This window comes from Prosopis cineraria, unplaced genomic scaffold (genome assembly GCF_029017545.1).
Source record: "Prosopis cineraria cultivar Desert tree isolate PC_DT_omini unplaced genomic scaffold, ASM2901754v1 PC8, whole genome shotgun sequence".
Taxonomy (NCBI): Eukaryota; Viridiplantae; Streptophyta; class Magnoliopsida; order Fabales; family Fabaceae; genus Prosopis; species Prosopis cineraria.
Genome location: NW_026555339.1, coordinates 29,710,902 through 29,718,902, shown reverse-complemented (window position 1 = coordinate 29,718,902; position 8,001 = coordinate 29,710,902). Strand labels below are relative to the sequence as shown.

Genomic DNA, 8,001 nt, shown 5'->3' with positions numbered 1-8,001 from the left:
TCTTTTAGTATGAATTATAGAGAAATTGAATCGAGAAAATTTTAGGAGTTAGTTTCTTACCCTATACTAATAAAAAGGATCTCAAGAGTTAAATTAGAATTTTGTGACTGATTTATAATTGAACGATAAAGTTTTGAACTTCTAAACCCAATTTAGCCCTAAATAAAAGGTAAAATGGAGTGAAAATCGTGTAGAAGCGAAATGGAATCGTTTAAAGTGATGTAAAGTGATGATTGAGTGATAATTAACTTAGATAGACTAAGTGGAGAGTAATGGATGGCTAGTTATAGCCTTAGCTTTAATTCACAATTAAGTATTTTTAATCAATTGAATCAATTCAGTACATTACTACAAAAAATACTTATTGGAGCGCCCATATCGGAGCGTTAATTTAAAAAACACTTTGACAAATAAGACTAATACATACTGAAGCGCTTGTAAAAAAAGCACTCAAAAATGTTAGGTCTTTCAAAGTGCTTCCTTAAAAAGTACACTCCAAAAGATTGAAAAATAAAAAAATTTAAAATATTATATAGCCTTTCGAAGTGCTCTAAGCATAAGCACTCCAGAAGGGTGATATGTCATGATAATTTTTTAATAATTTAATTTAATTCATTAGTGATTTCATTATTAATTAATTTATTATTTATTATATTATTACTTTAAATATATAATTAATTTAGAAATTAATAAAAATAATTTTAAAAATACTATATGATAATTTTATTTATTATTGTACTTTTGTTTTGTAGCCAATTAATTAATAGTTGTTTCATAAATTTAATGTTTAATTATATTATTATTCAAAATACTATGTTATTTATTTTTAATTATTTTAACTTATTTTATTATCAATATATTAATTATTTAATAAAAAGATCATTATAATTCTAAATGTTAATAATTTTTTTAAAAAATACTCAATCTGCAGTGCTCCACGTGGAGCGCTCCTGAAGGGGCGTGGTTTCAAAGCGCTCTGGAACCACAAAAATAAAAAAACAAGAATCTAAAAGGTTTGATTTGTTCGAGCGAGATCCCCTAGCCCTTGGCCTCACGATATCTCTTCTTCTCCTTTGCTCTCACCTCTAGCCAGCCCCAAACCCCATGAACGCATCTTCTCTAGCGCTGCAGACCGGAAGCCACGGGAACCACTGTATTGAGCCCATAGCTGTTCCACCGTTGATCTCGGCTGTTGTGCCTCAAACACGAAGTGCCGTTCTAGATCTGTAAAACCAGATGTGGGTACCGTCGAGCATGGAGCACCATTCGCCAAGTAGGAGCCGTCGTCTGATGAGAAGCTGAGTCACCGTTCGTTTCCCTATCGTGGAGTCGCCGTCGATCTCTTGTGCTGCTGTTGATCGTTCTCCTTCTACCCTTATGTGTACTCTTTCGGTTGCACATGCTAGCTACAAGCGGGTAATGATTTCAATGATAGGCTCACAACCGAAGTAGATTTAATTTATTGACAGCTTCGTCCAAAGATTTATGGAATTTTAGCTTAGTTTTGTTTGATATTTTCTTGTTCAAGTATGGAGTAGAGTTTTCTGTCGAGCATCTTCTTCTATGGATTATGTCCCTCCTAACAACTCAACAACTGAATGTTCAACAGTAAGCCAAATATATCCTCTTTCTTAAGGGTATGCTAGCTTAATTCCACTTAATAGATTCATCTCTTTGACTGATCGGGTATTTTATTTTGCTATTCCCTTAAACCTGGCTAGAAGGATAAGTATTAGTGGGTGTTTAACTCAGAGGAGATAATTATTTATCAAAATTTTTTGGGAATTATGAATATAAAGTAATATATGTGGCTTCTTCTTATAACTTGTTCTGACACTACATGACTTCATCTATTCCTTTTTCTCTTTACCTATGGGTTTAACTCATGTACAGGGGCTAAAGAAGTACGTCATGACAGTTATTTATCTGTGTATTTTCTTCACTTACAGATTATGTAAACCTTGATAAGCATCTTTCTAAATTGACGGCTTTGATTCAACAGTTCATTCAACAAGAAATTTGGATGTCAAATCAAATTTTTAGAATGAAACATTATGGTTGGTGAGTCAGTAACTACAAAATCAAAGTGGGTTCGTTTAAAACTATTATCTTCATTCTCTATATACTGAATTTGTTCTCAAAGAGAATTAGCTTGTATATACTAAATTTAATTTATTAGTGTTGTAGAAAAATTAATTTCAATGAGAATCCTTAAATTTCAATTTGTTCTCAGATGATTGTCATGTATGCTTTATGAATATCATTTGTTTGCTGAGACTTGTGTTATTGAATTGACCAATATTTTCTTTGAGGTTTTTTAGGAGCTATTTTTATGGCATGGCGCCTCAATAGGTTTCTGACATGGGGTAAGTATACTCAGGTATTTGTAACTTTATATTATGTAGGTGGTAAAAAGAACGCTTAGTTTAATTAAGGACAGAAGAAAATAAAGATTAGTTGCAAAACAAATATTTTCCTGTGGAAGAGTCGTCAGATTTAGTTTTTAATGTCTTGATTGCTTTGGCATTGTCTTTTAAATGATCGGAATTTTCTATTTGTGCTTTGAATTTATCTGTCTTTCATAAACTTTCCTTCCTTTAATATGAATTTTTATGTTTTCAGCCTTGGCAACTAGAATCTTTTTCAAATGTTTTGCCAATTAAGAACAACCATCTTAGGCCTATTACTATCGTTCTGTGGAATGGCACACCAGAATTTTCTTTTGTGTTCATGTTGATTTGATGATGAATACATTAACTTGTAAGTTATATTTACGTTTGGATTTTTAATTGCCTTTGTGAACTTATTTTATTTCTGGTGGTTTCACAGAGGAACAGAACACTATAGAAGGAGTATAAGTGAAAAGGGAAGTCATCTGTGTTTATGAAATTTATTATGCTTGGGGAACTTTTGAAATTTTACATTGGATCACTCCAAGTAGTGATTGAATTTTGACTAATTTGTAATGATTTATAATTTTACAATCCTTAATAAATTTTTGCTTTTTATTGTTTAAATTGTCTTAATATTATTTTGAACAATGATTTTATTATAAAATTTATTAGAATTTATTAAAAAATGGGTCTGATTAAGGGGAATAATTTTTTTTTTTAAATTGAGCTGCATATGGGACCCATTAGCCTCCCTCAAGCTCAATTTGTCTTCTTCATCGAGATGCCTATGGGAGCGCTTTTTCTAGAAGCGCTCCTGTAAGCCACACCTATGGGAGCGCTTACAAAGCACTCCTGCACATACGGGAGTACTAGCTACAGGAGCGTTTTTAAAGAACTCCTAAAGGCAAAAAATAAGTGCTCCAAAAAGTTTTTTTTTTGTAGTAGTGCTAATAGTGCCAATTGTGTATAAATTAGAGTATTTCATGAGTAAGTTGCAGGAAGAAGCTTGTAGAGAGCTATAGTGGTAATTGAAAGTCCACTGATAACCTTTCTTTTAACAGAAGGGTTGAAGTAATCGAGTAACTTTCTTTATTTGACTATTTATTGTAATTATATGTTAGTATGCTATCTAGTACATGAAACTGTTTTAAACTGAGTGTGTTTTGTGTTATTGTATGATTATTGCATGAAAATGAACTTTGACCCAAACAAACAAGTGAAATCGTGTGATAGTATTATATATGTATATATGTGTATGGAGATTGGGAACTTATAATTGGTCCAGAAAGCATGATCTTCAAAAAGTATGATTATAGGGGTGAGAGTTCACTTGTGTGGAGATGTAGAGAAAGATCATATGGCATTATTCTTCTTAGTGCCTAATGGGGTGCGGTGTGGGAGAATTATATCTCCTTAGTACCTATTGAAATGTGGTTTTAGAGATTATCTATTGAAGTGCGGTGTTGGAGATTTGGACTCTTTAGTATTGATATGATACAGTGTTGAAGTTAATAACACCTCATTGTGTATATTGAGGGAAACAATAGTCTAAAAGTGAGATATAACACTTTTGGCCAGGTGATTCTACCATTAAAGGTGAGCTCAGGACTAATTAGAATGTATATTAGTTTAAGGCAATCCTACGGTTTCAAGTTAGGGAAATTTGGAGGTTCGGTTGGTAGTGATTATGCTATATGTTAGAAAAGTGGTGAAAAGCAGTGAATTATGGTGAATATAATTTTAAAAGTGGTGAAATGATATTTATTAATGAGATTTAAAGTGAAACATATATTATATGCTATGTTTAATTGTATATTATTTGCTATATTTGCTTATGGTTGTATGTGATAGTCAATAGTAAGGAGTTATTTTGTTACTGAGATTATTATCTCACCCCGTAGTTACATTTTATAGGACAAAGTAGTGATTAAGGCAAAGGGAAAGAGTCTAGACCAGCATAGTGGTGTCTTCACCATGAAAATTCTTGAATTTGTGTATTGAATTATTTAATGTGAATATTGTGTATATGAGTTGTCATAGGGATTGCATGCATGTTTAAGTTGTGAAATGTGAAAAATTGTGGTGATTTTGTGAATTTTAACCTATATGTGGAAGTGTGTGGTGAAATAATTAACTGGGGTTGAGATTAAGAAATTATGAGATCTTCACGCATTCTCGGCCTTCTCTCCTCCTCATCATCTTTCTTCACTCCTTCTCTCCTCCTAGCCATCGTTCTTTGTTCTTTCTCTCCTCCTAACCGTTGTCCGTCTGTTCCTTTTCCACTCTCGTCATATGCCACGATGAAGGAGAAATATTGCAGCTCATTACCTTTCCTCCTTTGCTCTGGGGCTGTCGATGGTGAGTGTGTGAACTTTGATCTCATCATCCTTCCTCCTCTATTGCTAAATGTCCATGTATGTGTGTATTATAAGCTTAAGTTTTTCCTTTTTTCAGTTAGTGATTTTTGCTTCTTTTGAAGAATATTTTAGATAACATCCCCCCTAAACTCAAGAGGGCTTCACAGAAAGCAACTTGAGTTTGTCTACTAGAAACTGAAAGCGACCTGGATGAAAAGACTTTGTAAACAAGTCCGCTGGCTGATACTTGGTTCGAATTGGAACAAGTCGAATGGTGCCCCGAACAACATGCTGTCGAGTAAAGTGACAGTCAATCTCAATGTGTTTGGTCCACTCATGAAATACATCATTGTGAACAATCTTAATTGCAGCTTGACTATCACAATAAATGTCTGTGAAGGAGCTCTGAGATGCTCCCAACTCATCAAGTAATCAACGAACCCAAAGTATCTCAGCAGTAGTGTCTGCTAGTGCACGATATTCTGATTCAACACTAGAGCGAGAGGTTAATGTCTGCTTCTTACTTCGCCAAGAGATAAGGGAATGACCGAGGAAGATACAAAAACCTATCGTAGATCGTTGATCATCACAATCACCACCCCAATCGGCATTAGAGTAAGCTCGTAGTGCAAGAAAGGAGCTAGCAGAGAAGTGAAGCCTGTGATACAAAGTGCCTCTGATATACCGAATGATCCGAAGAACTGCTGCATAATGAGTTGTGCGAGGCTCAGACATAAACTGGCTAACAACATGAACTGCATAAGTAATATCAAGTCGCGTGACGGCAAGATAGATGAGGCCCCCAACCAGTTGGTAGTAACAGGTGAGATTATCCAACAAGGTGCCATCAGTGGAAATATAGTGAACATTTGGTTCAGTAGGAGTAGTTTCAACCTCCTCATCAGAAAGGTGAGCTCGGGATATCAACTCGGTAGCATACTTGACTTGAGAAAGAGATATACCATCACTCCTATAGTGGACCTTGATCCCAAGAAAATAGTTCAATTTGCTAAGATCCTTCATTTCAAATTGCTGGCTCAAGTATGTTTTGAGCTCCTGAACTCCTATATCATCACTGTTTGTGATAATCATGTCATCAACATATAGTAGTAACAAAACAATACCACGAGCAGTAGAGCGAACAAAAAGAGCCGAGTCGTGAGGACTATAAGAAAAATTCAATTGATTCATAGTGTTACTAAACTTAGCAAATCATGCACGTTGAGCCTGCTTGAGCCCATATAGAGCTCGATGAAGATGATAGACCTTGTCTTTTGGATGTTGATACCTAGGTAGAGGTTTCATATACACTTCTTCTAAATCTCCATTTAGAAATGCATTTTTGACATCCATCTGGTGAAGAGGCCAGTGCTTAATAGCAGCAATGGCTAGAAGGCTGCGAACAGAAGTCATTCGGGCTATAGGTGCAAAAGTTTCCTCATAGTCAACACCATACTCCTGAGTAAATCCTTGGGCCACCAAGCGAGCCTTACATTGCTTCAAAGAGCCATCAGAATGAGTCTTGTTCTTGTAGACCCATCGACACCCAACCAAAGTTTTAATAGGAGGAAGATCAACAAGATCACAAGTATGCATTTTCTCTAGGGCTTGCAATTCATCATCCATAGCTTGTTGCCAAGGGGATCATGAGAGGCTTCCTTAAAGGATTTGGGTTCCTGAAGTTGGAGAATGGTGGAAAAACAATGGTAATCATTAAGGTAAGAGGGAGGATTTCTTACACGATTGGGCTGAGAGTTTGTGGACAATATGGGCTCAGTAGGCGTGACTTGTGCTGAAGGAGCAATAGGTATGATAGTAGGCATATCTGGAGCAGGCGCAGCGTCGGTTGTGGAAACGAGCTCAATAGAGGAATCTGTACTCAAGTTACTGGGAAAAAGATCAGTAGAAATATTTGTAAAAATAGGAGGTGAAGAAGATGAGAACGATGAGAGATCGGTTAGAGATGAAAACTTGATATTTTCTCAAAAGACAACATGCTGAGAAATACGAATGCAGTGAGAGAGAGGATCCCAACAACGATAACTTTTATGCTCAGAATCATAACCAAGAAAACAACAAACACGAGAACAAGCTTGAAGTTTGTTTGTCTCATGAGACAGAAGAACAAAACAGGCACAAGCAAAGACTTTCAGAAGACTATAATCGAAAGGATGACCATGGAGACGCTCAAAAGGAGAAATGTTATCAATAACAGGAGACGGGAGTCGATTGATGCAAAAGAAAGAGGTTAAGGCTGCTTCACCCCAAAACCATTCAGGACAAGAAGAGGAAATGAGCAATGCACTAATAGAATCAAGAATATGACGGTGTTTACGCTCAGCACGACCATTTTGTTGAGAAGTATAAGGACAAGAATATTGAGAAATAGTATCTTGAGAATTAAGAAAGGTGAGTAATTTAGAGTCACGATATTTCAAAGCATTATCACAACAAAAATTTTTGATTACATTAGAATACTGAGTGTGAACCATAGTAGCAAATTTGATATTAAGTTCAGGTAATTCAGATTGATGTTTCATCATATAAATCCAGGTAAAACGAGAAAAATCATCAATAAAAATCACAAAATATCGGGATCCTCCCAGAGGGAGTAGGTGCAAGGCCCTAAACATCAGAATGAATCAAATCAAATGAAGAAGCAGCAATAGAATCATTTTTATGAAAAGACAAAGCGGGTTGTTTGGTAGTTTGACAAGAAACGCATTGCAAAGAATGACTAAGAACATGACCTAAAAGATCACTAGAAATTAAAGGACGCAATTTACTTAAAGAACGGTGAGCAAGACGACGATGCCAGAGGTCGAGAGAAGAATCAGGAGAAGAGGATGTGAAGGCAGCACACAATGTGGGAACAGTGATCTTAGGTAGGTGCATTGACGTGAGCTCAAACATGCGACCAACTTTGCGCCCGGTCCCGACAACCTGTCCTGTTTGAGAATCCATCACAACACAACCACGTTTATTAAATAACACGTCATAACCTATATTAACAAGTTGTCCAACAGAAAAAAGGTTAAAGTTAATAGTAGGAACAAAATATGTATCATGAATGGATAGGGAAGGCAAGGAGACAGTACCAATATGACTAACAGGCATTTGGGAATTATCAGCAATGTGTATAGGATAAACAGTAGAGTTAGGTGTCATAGAGGAGAAGAAATTTTCTTGACTTGTCATATGATTGCAGCAAGCAGAGTCAAAATACCAAGTGGATTTATCGATGAGAGTAG

The 8,001-nt window shown here is 35.6% G+C and overlaps 1 pseudogene; it reads right to left on the bottom strand.

Annotated features, from left to right (window-relative positions):
• Positions 1-4,900: 4,900 nt before the first annotated feature.
• Positions 4,901-5,941, bottom strand: LOC129317524 (uncharacterized mitochondrial protein AtMg00810-like; annotated as a pseudogene).
• Between the last annotated feature and the right edge of the window lie 2,060 nt (positions 5,942-8,001).